The sequence below is a fragment of the Falco peregrinus genome, chromosome 13 (genome assembly GCF_023634155.1).
Source record: "Falco peregrinus isolate bFalPer1 chromosome 13, bFalPer1.pri, whole genome shotgun sequence".
In the NCBI taxonomy this organism is placed as follows: Eukaryota; Metazoa; Chordata; class Aves; order Falconiformes; family Falconidae; genus Falco; species Falco peregrinus.
Genome location: NC_073733.1, coordinates 2,443,260 through 2,464,130, shown reverse-complemented (window position 1 = coordinate 2,464,130; position 20,871 = coordinate 2,443,260). Strand labels below are relative to the sequence as shown.

General features: G+C 44.5%; 1 protein-coding gene across 7 annotated transcripts in view; it reads left to right on the top strand.

The window, feature by feature from the left end:
- C13H8orf48 (chromosome 13 C8orf48 homolog) overlaps positions 1–20,871 on the top strand; it is a 118,290-nt gene that overhangs the window by 56,874 nt on the left and 40,545 nt on the right. For 6 of the 7 annotated variants that reach the window (XM_055817753.1, XM_055817757.1, XM_055817751.1 and 3 more), the window contains 5 exons: positions 946–1,095; positions 9,968–10,055; positions 10,269–10,409; positions 11,249–11,413; positions 19,045–19,133. The gene's annotated coding sequence lies outside the window, so the exon portion shown is untranslated. The remainder of the gene's footprint in view (positions 1–945; positions 1,096–9,967; positions 10,056–10,268; positions 10,410–11,248; positions 11,414–19,044; positions 19,134–20,871) is intronic. The other variant, XM_055817754.1, reaches the window with a different exon arrangement.

The window sequence follows — 20,871 nt, the reverse complement described above, 5'->3', positions numbered from 1 at the left end:
CTCTCAGTGCTGCTGTGTGCTCTGACACTCCTGAGGACTTTCCTGGAGGTAGGAGCTACCAAAGCACGCTGTCATTAGGTGTGTCCTTGTTCACAAATAGGCACACTTCAAATGCAGGAGCTCAAGTGGTTTCTCAGCCCCTTCATATCCCTAGAGCGTGAGGCAAAGACAAAAGAGCCAGGGCATCGACCAGCGTATGGCAGCTGGAAATCCAGACTGAGAAGAGCAGGCCAGGGGATTAAGGCAGGGACCTAAGTGCTTCTGAGCAATGGGTTTGTTTATTCTCCCAGAAAGATCAAGGAGATTTATCTTTAGAAGAAACAGAAGTAATAACAGCTAGGGTCATCAGCAAGATTTCTCCAAGTACTTACTCCCATAAATATCCACTGGGGTGACAGAGTTCCCTAATGGGATGGTGTTGAAAGAATTGCCAGAATAATTAGTTTTCTATTAGGATACACACGACATTTGATATCTCTCAAAACTATTGTTTCAGGCTCTCCACAGACACAAACACACCAGTTATGCTGGATTCACCTGCTCGCACTTTCCTTCAGAACAGAGAGGTTTACGAGAGTCCTATTTTTTAATTTAAGATCCTGAGATAATTACATGACTTCAGGAGGCAAGAGACTCATTGGGCTGTGACTCAATCCAGGCAGGCATGCAAGTGAGAGAATAGACAAGTCACAGCTAATAAGAAAGCTCTTTATTGTACGCAAAAAGTTACATTAAACTAGTATTATAAAGGCTGCAAACTGACGAACTCCACAATCAGAAAACAGCAGAATAGAGGTTGACTTTATGAATTTAATTAGCCCCTTTGCCCATTTACATTATGATATACTCCTTAATTACATGATCACATCTTTTTCCAGAGGACTGCTGTCTTGAGGTTAGATATTGTTGCCAGCTTTATGTATTGTTAATTTACTTTTTTAACAGAGCATGCAAACCGAATGTGGCAATTGCTTTCCACTCATTTTTTCTATTATGGCGAACTGCTCTTACAGAAGAAGGCTGCAGGGAATATCAGAGCACATAACACATAAAGTGCAACCTATCCTACGGATTTCCACAAGTCTAGCAGGAGAGGTAAGACTTTCATTTCCTTATGAGCAAGGTTGCATCATGCAGGTGAGCTCAGAGATACTGGTCTCCTCAGGTAACCAGCTTTGCTGACAGTAGGGAAATCTGCTGTGCAATTTACTTCTGTGCTGGGCATTTCCAATCTTTCAGACACAATGGACCAGATTTACAAATAATGTAAGCTGAAGTAGCTTCTACAAACTTTGGAAATCCAGAGACAGGATGAATTTTGATCCTTTAAATAGATTGAAGCAGATTCACAGGCAGGAATACATCAAACCCTGAAAGATAAAATTTTTTTTGGTCATGGCTTTTATTTCCTCACGGTTACTTGCTTGCAATTTTAGTATTTCTCAAGTTGGCTGCCTCTTTGTTTTCCACTTTCCTCTCTTGCTCCCCTCCTTATCAGGCTTTTAAAAATACCCTCTGTAAAAATCCTTCTTGTTAGAAATCACCCTGTACCCACTGCACATGATGCTCTGGTGGGTGTGTGAACAGGACAGTCCTGAACATTGACCCACACAGTCCGAGATGTGGTTGGGAATGTTGTTCACTGCATGCTGGTCTGAGCCTGGTCACATCCTTGCTTTTGTCAGTGAGTAGGTCCGATAAGTCCTTCAGAATAGCTGCAATTCTGTGGTACTTCTTGGGTAATGTGTACTAGCCCCAAATTGAGGCAGAAGGCAGCCACTGTTCAAGACAGCAGAGCTCCCAGCGATGGAAGCCTGCTCTCACCCATCGGTGCTGGTGTTGGCCGACACCACGCCCTGCTGCAGGGCAGAAATAGAAGTCAAAGCAACTTTGCTTCCAAGGATTGTCTTTTTCTTTGCTTCAACAACAGCTTGAGAAAACCAACCATCTCCCTCTGATCCTTACAGATGCTCCATCAGAAGCAACTTTGCCTTTTATTTGACAATCACCTCTGCAGACAAAAAAGAGAAATGGACTGTGTCCTTGCTGTGCAAAGAGCCCAACGCAAACAGAGCAACATGTGTACATGCAAGGAAGAGGCTGTGTGTGGAGTAACAAAGCAGGTGGCAAGCAAGGACATCTGATTTATGGAAGAGTCGTCGGGACTCATCCTCTTCCCAGCTCTGCACTTTGTAGAAATGGGCCCTTCATTTTAGCCTAATAATGAGTCCAGAATATGGTATAATGAGTGCTACCACTGTCAGACAACAGACCTTAAAGTTTTTTCAGCCTTTTAACAGACATGGACAGACTTCCAGCCTTTTTGTCTGCAGCTTTGATTAAACTCTTGCTGAAGTTTCCCTTTGTTGATACATTCCCTTTCAGGCAAAGGTGAAGAGTAGGAGAAAAAACCCAGCCGATGTCTGAGAGCATGTAGGCTCCCATCTCCATCCCTAATAGCGCTATACAGATCTAAGCCACTTGTTGCCTTTCCCTGCTCAGTGTCTTGACTGGTTGGGTCATGTGGCTTATGAAATGCCTTGCCTAGTGAGGGCACTGGCTGAGATGATTGACAGCTTTTCCATGTCAGAAGACCAGGCTGGCTCAATCCACGGCAGGGAGCTTTAAAGCCTTAAAACGAGCAGTATCTTCACTGCTCACAGGAGCCCATTAGTGATTTTCTGCTTTTGAATCTAAGTTTAGGATGTACCATTAGGATCCCAGCTAACCTTATCAGAGATGTCAAAAGGAGTTAGCAAGAAACTCTCACTGTTTGATTCCCGTCTGACCACAGAAACGAAAAAAAGGAAGAAAAGAAGATGAAGATAGAGGGGGAAATAATGCTGTGGGGAGGGTTCTTCTAGCCTCTAACGGAGTGCTATCGACTGTTAATAGATACTAGATGGCACTATGTTAATAACAGAGTATCAGTGTTTATCAGGCACTACATGACAGGTGAAATTTCTGATCACTGTGTTGATAACGAGTCCGTCCAAGAGAAGTGTTTCGAATTGGCTGCAGATTGTAATTAGCTTTTCCCCAGCCTTTGTTTTTCCCTCATTTCTCCTCCCATCCTGATATACCACTCTCACTACTTACACAATTTTTTCTGTCAGGATTCAGGAAAAAAATGAAGCCATTCATGATCTTTCACCATGATAAGTTGTTCCTGAATCTCATTAATATTGTCAGATCTTATCAGAAAAGTGACAGAGACACTTGCATCAGCCCTCTGCCTGACGGTGTCTGCTGCCACATGGAGACACGGGAAGAGAAGGATGTGGCATCTCTGTCTATTATCTTTTACTAGCACAAGTCATGACACAAAAGCTGTGGTAAACCTTTCCCATACATACTTCTTGCAGAACTTGCATGGTGCTCTAAAACAGCAGAAAGAAGAGAGGAAACTTCTGATTTCATTTGGCATTAAAGGTTCTTCCTTCAGGCAGCCATTGATGCAAAATGCACCTGCTGCTCCATTGCAGTCTGCCATGGCCTGACATGGACTGAGCACTGCTTGGCTGTAGTCACAACACACAGGAGAATGCCGTTAGCATTTAATCTGAATTGCAGGGTGAGTATTACTACCTAATCCTACCCTCACTTCATCATACAGCCATACTTGTAACCCAGATTTCAACCTAGCCAGTGTCTGCTGATTCTCTTCTTGCTGCGCTGCAAGAGGTACTTCCATTAAGCTCAGCAGAAGGATCAGGCTGTCCAGGTGAGGCAAGTAATGGGCTCTCACCCGAAGCCTCTGTTTACGTGCCTTTTTTAAAAATCTGCTTCTCTTCAAACTTATCCAAGACCACTGATTTTGACATGTATAAGAGCTTTCAGCATTAGGATCTGGGTGTGAAAGTCTGATTACCCATCACTTTGCCTACAAGATGAGCTATCTCTTGCTTCTTGCCTCCATCCATGTGTTTGGTAGTTTTCCTGATGGGTGGAAACAGAAGAATGTAGCAGGATGATGAGGGAAGATAAATATGTAAGAAAGGTTAGGAATCTGTAGGCAAGGGCATCTCAGGTTGCTTATTCCCCTGCTTGCTTGGTGGAACGTTATGGGAGACTTCCACACTCCCGGGCTGCCTCAGGCTCCTCTTTAAAAATCTTCAAAGAACGTTTCCCTCTGACCGCATTAGGGCAACCTCTTAGACCTGAGATACGTTCCCAGAAATTTGCAGGGGAATCTGGTAATTGATGATAGTCATGAATATCTGAAAGATAAAGTTTAATCAGAAGGCAGATAAAAATAGTGAAGTCAGAATTCATGCAGGGTGGGACTTCTAAAGCATGTCACGAGTTGCTGGTGCTTTCTTTGGAAGCAAGCAGCCTGGTTCAAACTCTGCTTATAGTTGGAAAAACAACTGATTTTCATGCCGTTCCCTGCTATGGATAATTCTAGGGGGAAAAAACAGAGAAAATCAATGTTTTTTCACTTTGTGCTGAAATGCACAATGAAAGCGTTGAAGATGAACAGTCATAGAGGTTCTAAAAAACCCTGATTCTTCTACCTCTGAGAACAGAAGTAACATAACTATACCTCCATGTATTATCCAGATCTAAGGCAGCAGACACAGCTATTGAAATGTCTGCACACATTGCAAGTGTCTCTCCACTGTCATCCTGCCAGAGGTACAGCTGAGACCTCAGGAGAGAAAGAAGTCCAAAGCGGTGCCTGGTGTTTGCCCCCTCCTTGTTGAGAATCACAACTGCAGCCTTCCAGGCCCTTGAGGTACTTGTTTGTTTATAGCCAGTGAACCCTGACAAAGCATTAGGACAGGTTCTTACAATGAGGCGCTTCATCCTCAACAGTCATCGGGCTGGCGTTCGCTCATCTGCCCAGCCAAGACTGCCCGGTGACATGATACAGTACATTCATTTGATTTCATGAAAGAACACTGTGGCGTGATGAGCACAATGCTTGTACCCTGGAACAGAAAGGGTAACATTGCACAAAGCTGTAGTGGGTCTGAAGCCAGCCTGTTCGGCAGCCCAACTCTGGCTGTGCTCCGATGGAAGGCTCTGGGCAACCCCTGCTTTTCAGAGGTTTGCCCCCACGCCTTCAAAAGCCAGACCCATGCCCAGACAACTCTCAGGTATCATTATTTCTCAAGACAGTACAGTCTAGAAAAACAGCAAAGAGCAAAGCCAGGCTGAGAGATTTTATATTCTGAGGAATATAAGCATATATTGATGTCCTGGGTGAGCAGCCTTGGGGTGGTGTGCTTGGGAAAGGGGAATTAGTGGTTTTAGCTATGGTCTGTATTGTAAGGGACAAGGTAACTCAGAAAGGGAAGAGCTGTAAAATGGTGGGGATGCCATCTCTTAACAAAGCATATGAAACAACTGATTTCCACTTGAGCAAGACCCTTTGCAGGGATTGTCTTCCTCCATTTTCCCCTTGATGCCTCCGTTCTTGTTATTTTGTCACTTCATCACTGGAAGGAATGTGCTGAGGTGCAGGAGCATGCTCTGTCTACCCATGGTGCAAGCAGCTGTTAGCTGACAAACGAGATGCTCAGAGAGGCATTTTAAAATATGGTGTGATTCTGATGAACATTAAATTTCTTTTAGAGGACAGCATGCTTCCAGACAGAGAAACAAGATCTCTTCCCTGTGAATAGACAGCAGTATCAATCCTTCCTTTAAAAAAAACACAGGGTTTTAATTGTGAGACAAATGAACATGAATGCCTCCCTTTCTTTCACTTTGCAAAAAGAGGCTGACTAGGAAACTAATTAAGTGGTTGGTTAACTTTACGCATATAAGTAGCTTCATTTAATTTTAAGTCAGGTTACTGCAGCTTCCTATTGAAAGCATCAGCAGAAAGGCGGGCAACTAAATCTCCATAAAAATGCTGTTAATCTTGAGGAGACCTTGAAAGGCTCCTGCATTCCCTAATGGAGCCTTGCATGCGCTTTTCTTTTCACAGTCTCATTTCTATGCGGTGCACTTTCACTTGTGTGCCAGAAAAAATACAGTAACTCAGGAAGAACCATGAACCTTCCTTGAAATAATAATCTGTAACTCCCATGGAAGAGGAATAGAAATAGGAGTAGGATGCATGTTATGAACCTGCCGTTGGCTCAGCAGTGCAGCAGGTGTACAGGACAGTGCCAGCGGTAACTCAAATGAGACGTCCGTCAGGGTTCTTCAATGCGTGCTACGTAAATTTTAGAACTGATTCATCATGCAAAATGTCTGTAGTTCTACAGTAAAGTTATACGGTGGTTTTCGTGATTATATGTCCATGATGTGATTTTTGGCACAGGAAGACACAATTTATGCATATTCATGATAACAGAGAAAGAAGATTTTCATGTATTTAGGCTTGAGTTCGCATCTGAGGCAACCGGTAAATCTGTATGATGTTTTGGGTGTGAGCTTGCATCAGTGCTTGAGTCCAAAGTCCCCTTGTATCACACTGTTTCCACTCAAACGTACACCCCGGCACGGCTTTTGGGAGCTTTGGGGCATGCTGAGGGAGAGCCTTCGGGTGCCTGCTGTTGACTGAAGGGTTTAAAGCAAGGACCTCCTCTCAGTGAGGATGGGCCAGGCTGAGCCCGTGGGTGAGGATGAGGATCGCATCGGTTTCATGGTGCTTTCACAAGAGCCCAGGCCGGGCCCAAGGCGTTAGGTCTTCCAGGAAGGGCACAACAGTGGATCAAGGAGAAAATGAGATCCTTAGGCTCAGCCTGCCTTCTAACTGTGCAGGCGGCCATATCTGCTGGACCTACCAGCTGAGCAGCTTGTGGGTAAGTAAGTGTGGGGGCCGTGACAGGTTTTAGCGTTTTTGAACAAACAAAATCCAAACACTTTAGATTTACATGGTTTTTTCCATGCTCTGTCTTACACAAATCAAACCCTCCAAGGACAGATACCCTGAAAGTTTTGCCTCCCTCTTGCACTTTGCCCATCTTGTAGGACTTGTCACACCACGCCACACGTTCCTCACTTGCAGCCGTGTGGGTGGCTGCTGGTGCAGACCAGCCGGAGAGACGGTGGAGCCACAGGTGCAGATAGGAAGGCTGTGTAATCACCAGGGTAGAAACGTTAGCAGAAGGCAGATGCTAAGCCAGAAGCAGCAACAATGCAGAAATATATTCAGAAAGAGCGAAGGCGAAGGGTAAGGCAGGGGGAAGGTGGGGCATCACCTCAAACAGCGAAGGCAGCAGCAGGTGTCTCTCCTCCTAGTGTGCTGTGCCAGACCAGCCACGGGACACGCTTCTACCTGCCTGTACCAGTCACCAAGAATGCGTGACACCTTTCTGCTGCCATGGGTAGCGTTAGTAATTTATTGAGCTTTCAGGAGTATTTAGAATGGAAAAGAGCACTCATCCCTCATTCCCACATGCCCCCTCCAATATCGGCTGTCACTGGCAATGGGCATGCTGTTAGTCATTTGCTTGGTTCATCTGTTTTGCCTGCTGCTTGGGTTTAACGGAGGCTTTCTGGCTTTAAAAAAGCTCCAGCTATTGGTTTGATGTCAGTGCAGAGGTGGGATCCCAGTGCACAGCACATGAAAATGCCACCTACCTTTTTTTTTTTTAATTCTGTGGTGTGCTGTAATGTGGGGTGGCTAAGGTTGGGGAAAAGGGTCATATATGTATGACCTTTATGTATGGCTATATCATTACCTTCAGCCCTTCATTATTCCTGAGCACTGTATATACCTCTGTGCGTTTAATTTCTGCTATTTCTTGGAGTACAATTTGTATTTTTGGTGTGACTGCATCTGTATCTGTTTGTGGACTAGACTGAAGAAATCAGTCAGCCTTCTCCTCCCTGTTCCATCTTTGTTGTAGTTCTGTTACAGTCAACTGCCATGAGGTGCAGCAGCTGGGCGATTGGAGAGCTGTTCGTCCCCAGAGAAAAAAGCCCTTTACTGTCACGCTCGGGTTTTGTTCTAGCAGGAGACATGCTCACACACTACACTCAAGTTGCAAGATCCAAGGCTGTCAACTGTCAACTGGCATTTTACCCAGGAGCTGAATTGAAGATATAAAAGTTCAGCCGTGGGTTTGGTTGGGTTTTTTGAGTAATCCAACAGATGAGAACAGAACTGTATAGGACAGTGGCCAGAGAAAGAGAGGGTCGCTGCCACACCGTTACAGCTCGTACCTTATTTATGATATGTTTAGAAAAACCGACTGGGTTGTACCAGTTCATACCAGACCATTGAGTCTGGACTTCATGGAGCAGCGCTGGTAACAGACTCGGTAGCAAGCTTTGTTCCATGCAACAGCTGTCTGTACTGGGAGAAACTGATGTCGCTCAGATAATTCTGGCAATCAAGACAGCAATCACTTGCACTTTTTACAAGGGTACATCTTGCAAGGGTATTTTAAGTCCAAGGCCTTGGCCGTATTCCAGAGTGTGTTATTACATGGCACCGTCCTAGGACTCAGATTCATCTGGAGTGTACGATTCTCCTTTCGTTGTCTCTTTCAGGCTGCTATATGCACTGTTGAACAACTGGCCTGTTCTACCCCGGCGGTGAGACTTTTGTAAGTTGTAAGGCTTGCGCAGCCTTCATTCCTCAGGTCAGAAGGGAGATGGGCGAGTTCAGGCTCTCTGAAGGCAGTTTGGGCTGGAGCAGGTCGATGGTGTCACCACGTCCCCTCGCAGGAGCTCCTGCCCATGAAGCAGCGCTGTGCCGGGGAGGGCTGAGGAGCTGGCGGCGGGTCCTGTCCTGCACTGGGTGGCTGGCATGTGTGGGCAGGAGGCAGAGGCACACGATGGGATCGCTCTGTGCTGCTGTGCTGGTAAGAATCACTAGAGTGATCCTGGGGCTTGGGACGGGCAGGAGGAGCCAACGGGAGTGGCTTTTGATGGGAGTCAAAGCCAAAGCCAAGCTAGGACAGCCTGAGACTACAGCAGGAGCTGCGAGCACGTCACTGCAGTGCCTGCTGTGGCCGGGGGTCTGGGAATACTGTGTCTTCACCTTAAGGGTCTGGGAACTGGAGGGGAGGGAGAAATCTTCTGAATGACCTGCTGTGTTAGCAGAGAGGTAACCCTGGGGTGTGAAGCTGCCGTTGCGTGGCTGAGCCCTGGGGCTGCGGGGTGATGGAGAGGGGACCTGTGTGACCGAGGGGTGTCAGACCCAGGTCTGCTTTCCAGGGTGGAAGGAGGTGTGAGCTGAGCCCCTCATGAAGTCTCTGGATTAATTTCTGCCTTTTCCAAGGTTGTGGAAAGACGTAGCGGATTTGGGCCTGGGAATACAGAAGCGTTTATCTCAGATACATTTTTTAACATTTAAAATCCCTGTAAAAACTCCAGATGCGGTGGTGAGGTGATGAACGGGGTAGATGTGCAAATCACCGAACCCCATGAAGTTCTGATGCACCGCTGCTGTGTGACTGCCTTTAAATGCCGTTCATACGGGCGTGCATGCACGTGACAGCGAGCAAGGGGAGATGCTGAACTGTAACAGTTCCGTGGACCTGCAGTTTCCCGCTGGTTTAAGCATACTTCATCCCCACTATTTGCTAGCACAGAAATTTCAGTAAACATAACTGCTTGTTCAGCATATCCTAATTGTTTTGGGGACGTGTGTCAGTATGGCATTGATATTAATTACATGTCATTGTTCCTGAATTAAAATGTTCCTATTTACTAACCTCCTTCCTCATTACAGTCCTGAGCCTCTGGAGAGTTTGAAGTTCATCTATTTGTCAAATATGTTCTGTGAGTTAATTCTTCTGTCACCATTATTGGGTCTTTGTAGCCACTGGTAACAGCCCAGGAATTGCCATTTCACTCAGAAATGGGTTGTCTGACCTGACTGTCAAGGATTATGCAAGTAAATAAATGAGCAACTGGAGACATTATATGTCTGTGCTAGGAATACCAAGTCCAATGTCACTGTTATGTTAATAAGTTAATGGACTTTAATAATTTATAATGGTTATAGATAGATGCTCATTATGAAATCAGTTGCTTTGTTTTCTTTTGTTTTTAGTTAACAGCTGCTCAAATACTGAAAAGCCTGACTGTTTTCAAGCTGACAACTACTTAGGACCCAGAACAATTTATTTTCTTAAATAAAGGTAAGCAAGAAGTTATTTTGCCTGAAAAATGTGTCAGATTTTTTAATGTGTCCCATGTTGAAGTGGGATAAAAGGTCAAAACTCATTAAAACTTCAGCAAAGCAGAAATCGACATGAAAAGATTCATTTGGTGTTTAATTTGTATAGGCCTTGATTTATCAGAGTGCCTAAATGCACGTTTAATTTTCTGTATCTATAATTTCAACCACTTAGGGTTTTATTGAGTCAAAAAATTGATGAGGTTTCTGGGAGTCTGGTCCTGGAGTGCCTGGGGAATAAACGTGACAAACAACGTGTTTTCCAAGAGTGCCGTGAAGCCGTGGACCTCTACCGCTGGCTGCTCTGCACCACGCAGTAAGTGCCAGGAAGAACCCGTTCCTGAAGGGTTAAGCTGCGCTTTAAATGGCACATGCAAGACTCATTCCAGGCTGCTTGTCTGGAGTGCTTGCAGGGGTGGGTGGCAGCAACATCTGAAAACAGATCTGTTGTCTAAAGCTGTCTAAAGCTGTGTAAAGCTGGTGCTGTCCACAGTCACTTATCTTCTGGATAAAGAAAGGAATCAAACTTTTTTACTGTCGTGTTTAATGTTTTCCTTTATGGAACCTCTGCAGGCCCTTTTCTGTAGTCTTGGGGTTCCCTTTCTCTGCCCTGCTAAATAACATCTGGGTAATGGAGCAACCAACTCGGCTGAAGATTTTTAGATGCTTTCGAATTGTCTTGGTCAATGTTAACCAGGATTTCATTCCCATAATCCCATGGCTGTGCTTGGCAGCTTGTAAATCAGAGATGTACGTCAGTGGGAAGGAGTGGATTCCTTCTGTCTTAATCTGCAGCCTCCTACTTTTATGACCGCTTTGTATCATCAGTCTTTATTTCCATCACAAGGAAAAAATGTCTTCCCCCAGTGGTTGCACCCAGATGAATGTGTTTTATTCTCGGCAAGATCCGAGGAAGGCGATTTACAAGGGTTCTGGGCACTCAGGACGCAGGAGCGCTGGTGCTTTTGAAACATGCGTTGTATATGATGGATGGGGCATATTATCTAAATGCTAATAAATACCGAGCCACAAATTGGCTCAATTTTTCTTCATTCCTCTGCTGCCTGTGGTTGTTGAATGATGCTAAATCTAGCCTCAGACACATCACAGTACTAATTAGTTCTGATTTCTTTCTTTGTTCTTTCTTTCTGGCAGGGCAACATGGATGTGCTGCCTCTGGGCATATTTACATGACAGCCCCGTTGGCTTGCTTCCACCATGAGTGCGTGGTGTGGTTTGGTGTGAGACAGACGAGGTACAAAGCTGGTGTAAATCTCATCTGGCCCAGGACTCCTGAGCATCATTTAAAATGGCCAGTAGGTTTGTGTCTCTGACTAAACTCTGCAGAACTTTCCCATAGGGATGATGTCCCTTCAATGTACGTTTGATCACATACATACGCATCATATAATTTACTCTGTTGGATGAATACTTGCAACAGCATCTTCTGCATCAACTGAAGAACAAATCAATTGTTCTTTTTAGCATTCCAGATTTTAGATTCTTAAAGATAAGCTGATGGATATTGACTTCTTCAATTTTCACTTTGGGCCAAAATTTTAAAAGCAAGTGCAAGACTTCTGCTTAAACAACTTTAAATATACTCCTGCTGCTGGCAATGCCTGAGCAAAACTGCTGCTGGCAGTACATACCTGGACCTGCAGAACCCCTTATGTCAAGAGTTACAGCAGTTCGCAGGTGGATATGTTGGAAGTGCTGGTGATGTTCACAAGTATGCCTACACATAATTTGCAAATATATCGGAGCTGCTTTTTGAAAATCTGTCCCCAAACTCTGTAAGGCAGAGTTCGTTTGCAATTCTTTGTATTCAAGACATTCTCAGTAATAGCACCTGTTGCTTTTTGGCCAGAAAACAAATAAACAAGCCAGTTTGCACTGATGCTACACATGCATCCTGCAAGTCTGACATGTTATTCCAAATTAAATAAAAAGAATAAATAAAATTCATGGCTCATAGGCAGCCTCTAGGAAGGCTCTCTGGTACCTTCTGTGAGCTTTTGGGACCGATGCTGACTTTGTAGCGGATGAAAACTTTGAATAACTCAGCACTTCAGTACTCAGAAATAATATGTCCTTTCTTAAAGTCCTGGTTATTAAAGATTCAGAGTCTTTTCAGTCTACTGTGAGATCACTAACAATTTTCCATCTCAGAGAATTCAGATGTTTGCCAGGTACTTGTGGAAAAAATCCTTGCAATTTAGTGCAGTGGGAATGGCCTGTCTGAAGCAAAGGCAAAATGAACAAATACATATTTAAGATACCCACCACTTTCATATGTTTATTCTGTGAAATACAGCAGCAAATTTTTCCATCAATTGGTTTTTGGTCTTCTACTAACAGACTCCAGAAACTGAATGTACTGAATTTAGCAAGCAGAGGTTATGAGTGACTTCATGACAGTCTGTGCACGGGGGGAACAAGACCTGTTTTTCTCTTCTGGGTGGCAGACAAATGCATAACCTAATCTGAGTTAAAGCAAGACTGAAGGTAGGGTTCTCATTTTTAATGATGCCAGTGATGCATTGCAGGAAACCCTGTCCAGGCATTGCAATTATTTCTTATAACCAGGGTTTCTGGTTGGGCTTACCTTCTAGACTCTGTTCTGTAGCTCAGACAAGTGGTTCTATCAAGGATACAGTTTATACTCTTTGTTACAGATCAGATGGAATGGTTCAATTGGTTCTTTCTGGTTTGAAAACAGAGTCAGTGGTTCTTGTAAATAGTAACAGGCTGCTGTGTGCCATCCTTGCTTAGAGAGTTCTCCTGGGCTTCCTTAGGAAGCTGAGTTATGGTCGGAGATGTACATAAGCTGTGTCAAGAAATTTAGCTATGAGATTGCTGCATTTGTGGTTACCCTGTGGTACAAGTGAGGTGTATCAGGTGGGTGTGTAGACAGAGGATCTACTGGGACATTCCCATAGCCCTTACAAGAGGCTGACTGTTGTGTGCATTTACCCTGGGGAGCGTATGATGGACATTCTGTAAGTGAAACATAAAATACTGGAGGTGGGAGAGATCAATGTCTCCTACTGACTCCTATGGCACTTGTCTGAAAGACATTTTTTAACTTGATAATTCTCTAGCTTATGATATGGATAAGGGAAGACATTTCACATTCTTCACAATTTAGAATCATACGGTCTGGCTCTGGTCCCTAGCAAAACTATCCTCGACTCCAGATGCAGGCTTGCATGGCCTGCGTTTGCTACCTGTGTTTCTGTGTTATTACTGTCATCTGTGTTTGTTTGCTTGTTTAGAGCCAAGTCGGGACTCACCTGACATTGTGGATTTCTTTAGGATCAAGCTCAGCTCTGAGCATCTGGCTTTGGGTTTTTTTTCCATGTTCATCTTTTCTAGAGGAGGCTGATAAAAAGCAATTCAAAGGTGCCCAGTGGGTGCAGAGATACAATATGCCAGCGCTGTCTGTAAACGGTGATGAGACGACCTCAGCAGTCCTGAGGTTTGATCATACTCATCCAAATACATAGACGAGACAATCTTGTTAAATAATTGAAGTGGTATTAAGTTCAGGCCTCTCACATTTAGTGCTTTTCAACTCTCCTGCCACTTATTTCATTGCTCTTTGCAGAGAAATTACACTTTTCTAGTTTTAGCATTTGTTCTGCTCTGTGCCACTGGCTCCCAGCAGCTTCTGCAGACCTCTCGACCTCCCTGTTGCAGCTGGTAATATCATGACTTGTTTCCATGGAGACCAGAATAAAGTGATAAATAAATGTGGCTGGGAATAGCAAGCTTTCACCTTCTGTCACTGGGATAAAAAGAGGGGGAACCATGGCCTAACTGTGTAGTTACACCAAGAAGAGGGGAGAGCCCCCAGTGCCCTCCTCTTCTCCCTCCTTCACCCAGAGCCACAGCAATGTGCGCGGTGCTGGCGCTGCTGGCTTTGCATCCCCTCAGCATCCCCAGGGGGATGGGTGAGCGAGCCCCAGCCCACGGGTGGTCCTTCACCGCAGCTACTACTGAGAAACCAGCGTATTGGGTGCATCTTCCATCCCTGCTGTGGTGCCTTGACACGGTAGGGGCAGCGTTTATTTCAGGGTATGCTTCGTTTCACTGACTGACACTGAAGACCATGAGCTGGGCAATGTACATTCAGATGACACGAGTGAAAATATCCATGCTGCTTTCCTTTGATGTGGCTGATGGAATTGTAGACTGGGAGCCAGAAAAACTCAGCTTTTGATCCCAATCATGTTGCTGAGCTGCTGTGTGATCTTGAAAGATCATTTCTTGTTCGTCTCTTATGCTTTACTGATGAGGTTGTAACGCTTTTGGAGCAGGAAACTTCTTCCTGAGGATAGTTTATATGCTGTCTGTCCCAGGGATGGCTTTGTCATGATTACAGTTTCTAGGTGAATCATAATAATAAAAAAATAAAGTTCAGGAGTGCTCCTCGAGGCCGGTATTGTGTTTCATTCTCCCACATACATCCGGTTACAGGTCCTGCAGGGCGTAGTGAGGACTGCCAATGAACATGGGTCTTCCAAAACTGCCCTGACAATGAAAATGGAAAACTGCTCTCAGGCTACTCCTTGTTTGGGTTTTTTTTTTTCTGCTTAGAGGGAAGTTGTTCTCAGAATAAATGGCTTTTCTTATCGGAGGATTCAGTCTAACCTCACCCCTGATGAGTATTTTCTCCCATGGTAGAGTAGGTGAATTTTGTCAGGCTGAATGCCATTGTTTAAAGATGTGGTAGGGTCAGTCCAAAAATTCTAACCCCAGATCCTCCTCACCTCTAGTGAAATGAAAAGCTGAAACCAGATCTGAGTGCTGGGGTGGTTCAGCTTCAAAATAAATTAAAGAATAAAATTCAGAATGTCCAAATTGGGAGTGGAAACTTCAAACTGTGTCAGATCTGAATTGTAACCTGTTCATGCTTACTTTACTATCGGCTCCTTTCTGTCTTGTCACATTTATTAATTACTGCAACTATCATGTTCGTCTGTAAGCAGTCAGTCTTTTCCAGGCCTTGTTATTACTCATTACTTGAATCACTCTCTCTTTATCTTGTTTGATTCTGCTGGGAGACCCAGGCAATTTTCCAAGGCTGTGAGCACAGGATTGTGTAGAAATCATTGCCTGGCATTGATGCTTCAGCTGAAGATGCTCTCTCTTGTGATTTACCAATAAACCAGCGAGACATTTTGCTGCTAGCAGCCTTATACTGCTGAAAATTGTTTTTCGGGTGAGATGGTAAATTATGGTCTTTCACTTTCTGTAGACATAGCTGTTTGATAGCTGTAGTTTTGGTGTCTTATGTAGTCAAACGGAAAGTCCCCTGTACTTTCCCTCCCTCATGTTAAAACCCCAGTTGTTTGGTGTTCTGTGTTTCACATAAGTGGCTGCATTTCATTAGGACATGTATGTGCAGTGTAGATGGGGGGGGAAAGCTTGGCACAGCAGAAAATACCATCTTTCTTCTCTTCTCACTACACAGGCAAGAAGAATATGTGCGCCACCGATGTGCTGAGTATTACATTGCGAGGCATTGCTATGACCTGTGTACGTGCCTGGTTTTATATACTCCAGCCTAGTTCTTCCGAGATTTACATTGCTACTGGGATACAAGTCTTATGGCTGAAGGGACGCTGAAGGGAACGGTCCCTTCCATAAGCCTTTGGTCCTCTGACGTTTGTCCTGTGGCGCTGCCTTATGCACTATGGGTCCCCCATTTTTGGTTGTCTGAACAGTTCTGTGTTAGCGCTTTACTGCGAGTGAACACTTATTTCTCTCTCGTACCCCTGTGGTTCCTTCCTTTAGTATTTGCTGGCTTTATCTTTAGGATCCCTCTTAACTGTAAGTTCTGAAATGGGCTTCTGATTGACCATCACCAATGAATGCCATTTAAAAAATACCAGAATTATGCTTGAACTCTCATCTGTCCTTCTTTTTGCTCCGATGGGACTGAATACCTAATTGTAAAGAAGTAAGAAAAATGAAAGGAACTGTTCTGTCCTTTCTAGAATCCTGTTTGACAGTCCAGTTATCCTCAAGAAGAAAGGACTGTCCTAGTGCAGTCCCAGAGGATAAGGATTAACAACCCTGGAAGCAGTGAAAGAAGATTCACACTGATGTGAAGAAGACAGATGCGTGTGTAGTTCAAGTTCATCTTGGCAGAGTCATGCTGAAAATGCCAATTCAACAATTTTAATGCTGGCAGGAAAAGAAATGTATGAGGGGGCTGGGTAAGTGATGGCTCATTGCAGCTCAGCAGGAGCTACGGCAGGGAGGCTGCGCTCCCCCACAGCCCCACACGCCCAGGGTGGCTCTTTTCTGCGAGTACAATCAAGGTGACAAAGGACACCAACCCAGAGATGATCGTTCAGCTTGGGCTCTTGCAGCTGGGTGGTGAGAGAGATGTGAGCTGAGATGTTTTTGCCTCAAGCAACACGGTGTATCGATGGGGCAGGCGAAGGTGCAGCCATACCTGCATTCCCTTGGAGCTCGGTGCTGATGGCCAGGCAGCGGCAGCAGCACTGAGCCGTGCGGGCTGCACCGTGCGCTTCAGAAGGGAGGTGGACACGGCAGGAGAAAGCTAGTGCTGGAAAACACTTCAGTCTCAGTGTTCATTGGAACCCGTCTCCTGTGAACATTCATCTCTCAGGAGTTCGGTCCTAGATTTGATCTTTGTGGTCACAAATGTGTAAATGTTGGTCCTTCGCTCTTCAATCACACCCATCAGAGCTCTGTCCCCGACTTAGCACCAGGCAGGGGTCTTGTATACGATTGCCTGGTACCCGTTTGTCACATCGTTGTAGTATTCACAGGCTTTTCTAGTGTTGTAACATTTGGATGTAGCCTCTGTGGAAATTCCTCAAAGGCTTAATGTCTGTCAGTCTAGAATCCTTAGCAGGATTTCAAGAGGGATTATGTCCTATGGGAAAGTGTCAGCATTTCATCTTACAAGCAGCTTAGGAAAGGAAAGCATCGCGCTGCTTTCTGTCTGGTTCAGATTTTTTCGGCTTTCTGCATTGGGAATATGGACAGCAGTAGTCTTTGCTTGTAAAGTAAAGGAGGATATGGCCATGTTAGAAATTCTCCATGGTTTTGATACGCTGCCAGCAGTTTCTCGGAGGTGCCCAGGTGAAACAGTGGAAATGGTGCTTTTTAACAGAGGATCTTGGAATGCACTGAGTGAAGCAAATAAAAGACATTTCTGGAATGATTCTTCCTGTTGAAAATCAATGGAAGACACGCTGAAAATAGTGAAATGAGGAGGGTCTTGCAAAGTAGAAAAAGCTGTAGGAGCCCTTTCTTGGAGCAAATGTGTCAGTGAAGTACCCTCACTGCCGTCACCCACCACTCCCTCTGCCTCCTGGAGAGACAGGCTGGGGTACCGGCCCCGCAGCACGGCCACCTCACCCACCAGCCAAAGGACTGGCTGTGGAGCCAGGACACACCTGAGTGCGCAGAGCAGCGAAGGAGCAGAGAAGAGAAAATGAACCTCATCACACTGAGTCCCTGGGTGGTGACAGGGCAGTGAACAGCATTGGTTTTTACCACGTAACTTAGATCTTGCCCAGCTGCTCAGTGAATGCTATTGCAAGGCTGACGGTAAAGAGCAAGCTGGAAGCGTATAATTAATTCCCTTCTGGAGAAGAAACATTGCTGGTTATTAGGATTTTTATTTTTTTTTTAGTAACTGGCACACCCTAACCATCTTACAGAGTGGAAGGGGATGAAAATCTAAGCCAAAGGTGGGACAGCTTAGTTCTGGGGTGTTGGACACCTGCTGGATGCAGCAGAGCAGGAAACCCAAGTGCTTTTATAAAGCAAGTTTCTATACTGATGGTAAAAGAGAGGAAGGTTCAGGTGAGGCTTTCAGCAGTTCTGCATTGGTGACTTCAATCTGGGTTATTTTTTATGCAGAAAGGATCCATCAAGGCACTCAGAAGCAAAAACATTTTGACTGAATATAATTAGGAAAATGCCTGGTGTTGGAAAAGACTGAAAACGCATTATGTGTGTATATATTCAGGGGAAGCTTTGTCACTCAGTATGTTTGAAATCGCAGTTAGTCTCCTGAGTCTAATGGAAAAGCAGTTTGCATCTGGGAGAAAGCAAGAAGGCTATCCCAAAGAAGGAGCCTTGTAAGAGGCAGTAGCCAGTCTTTGTATCTGTTGCAGGGTCTAATTTTCATCAGTGGCCGATTGCAGTTCATTTGTGAAACAGCTAGCACACTTCGCTCCAGAGGCGCGGGGCTCCTGCAAGTGGGCATGCAGGATAATGGGATTCTGTCTCCACAAGGAACATCATGCCTTGATTTTGAAATTTAAAACGGGATTTTAGCAGTTGAGTAAAACCAGGGGGTTTTGTTGTTGTTTTGATTAACAGTGGTCCCTTTACAATGTAACTTTCTGGAGCTGGAAAATGTTTCCTTCCCCTTTTGTTTTGCCATGAACACATAAACATTCATAAAGTCATTCTCTCTCTGCTTTGCACAACATTCCATGAGCCTGAAGGGTTGCCCAGGCAGCAAAAATTCCTTGCATATGTTATCATAATCTCCAGTTTGGTTGTTGTTTAACACATCTTGCTTTTACAGGTTTTGCATCTTAATCCGAGATGATTTTCTTGCCCTATCACGGACTGTTAACAATTTTTTTTCTTCTGCTTTACACAAGTTACATGCATTTACTTTTGCAAAACTAACTTTCCAATCTAACTCTGTCGAAGAGTTTATCATTGCAGCTACTTGATGTTTCATAGATAACAGACATGGTGGGGAAATCTGTGGAAGCACAACACCTCTGCTAGGCAAGCTCTGCCCCAAAAGACAGTATGAAGCATAATAAATACAGTTCCTTCTCCTGTTTCTCAAAAGAGTCTCTTCATTAAGGTACTGATCTTCACTAATCTCTCATGTGGCTATTTAACACAGGTTTGTCTGCATTGATTTTCTTCTGCAGATCACTTCAGCTCTTGCACACTTTGAACCCATCTTGTGTGCTTGACATGGTTTGTTGCCTCTGGATATATTGCGGGACACAGCAAGCTGGTGAGTCTCTGAAGCCAATTTTTTTACATTTGAACTTGCTAGGTCGCCTCTTATTATAAGACTGACAGGCAAGGGCAGCTTCTAGCTGAGATAATTTGTAAACTTCTTGCTGATTTCTTCCCAAGTGTCATAATGAAGCATCTGTGAACAGATCATTTCTGGGATCTGCAGCTGGACTGGCTTGTAGGTGACAGCCAAAAAAATCTGTCCCTACAGAAACAGAATTTGAATTGTCTGCCGTAGGTCAGCTCTGTTCTCAAGTATAACTTAAAATAAAGCTGGTATGGAACAGAGCAGGCAGAATGCATTCCTGTGTCTGTGGCAAGCTTTGCTGATGTATTGAGATGAATTAATTTTTAATACCATCAACAGAGCTGCTGGAAATCATGCTAATCTCCATGACTGTCTTATACTTAATATGGGAGATTTTGGCTTTGATTCAGGATGACTTGTTACTGCAACAGAGGTCTCAGTGCACAGGAGCACAAAACTAGGCAGAAACAAGTAATTGGTGATGTTGACAGGTTGGGAGCGGTGTGGGGGCAGATGAGCCCATCGCCTGCCCGAGGGAGCATGTGGGGAGCAGCCTGCTCCTGCCCCAGGGGCTGTCTGCATCACAGGCTGGAGAAGCGCTAGGATGCCTCCAAGTCTCCATCACTCCAAACTGCAGAAAACTTCGAGTCAGTGTTTACATTCAGTTGGGTTGCCTCAGTGCCAAATTGATGTCAGAGAGAAAACAAAAATGGTTAAGGAATTTGAAGGATTGACTTGGAGAGGTGGTTAAAATTGTTCAACATGCATCGTTTGCCTTAAGGGCAAACTGGGAGGATATGGCTAGGAAGTAAAGAATTAGGAGGCTAAGAAGACAAAGGAGAGACAGGCTGTTAGTGGGAGTTGTGGAGGAGCCACTGGGGTCAGTGAATAAATTAAACAGCAGGAAAATAGACAAAGTGTGTTCTGTTCCCAGCACTGAAACTGATTTCTGGAATGATCTTGAACAAGTTACTTAAGTTATTTGGCTGTCACTTTTCTTGCACAGTGCTGGAAACTTGATTTCTTGTTGCCTACTAAACAGTTTTTAGGTGGAACCCTGAAGCCACATTGTTCTCCAAGAATGTACAGTTGGATTGTTGTCGCTGAGTCGTCTCCTCCAATTCTAATACAAGAATTTAATTAAGAGTCTTTTCTCTGTACTGTAAATATTTGCCCTCTCTGCTGAAAAAATTAGTTATGGTGATAATACATGAGATGCTTTGAATTCTGTGGATGAAGAAGTATTGATATATGCTAGTATCATGTTTTAAAGTGACCAAATGTTTAAAATTTGTCAAGATTGTCATACACAGCAAACACAAGGTGTTGTACTAAAGTGTGTCTAGACACACTGCTGCTAAATGTAAGAATACAGCTCTTGTTGCAATTACATAGCCAGGGGTTTTAGCAAGGAGTATGTCAAAATATTGAAAGTTAAATACCAGGTGAAAATGCAGGCTCATGAGATCCATTAGGTGGAGATCACGTCCCTGACAAGGTGCTGATGCTGGGAATCAGTGGTTGGTGCACTTGAGATTACAATGGTAGAGAGTAATCTTGAGAGATGCAGCAGCAATCCTTTCCTGTTTGCTCGCTGAGATTCTTGGTAAGGTCAAGAAGGTGGAAGGACAGCAAATGCAGGACATTTGTTTCCCCTTGTGTTTCAGTGCACAAGGTGCACGATTGCTGAGCTCTGTCTAGCTGG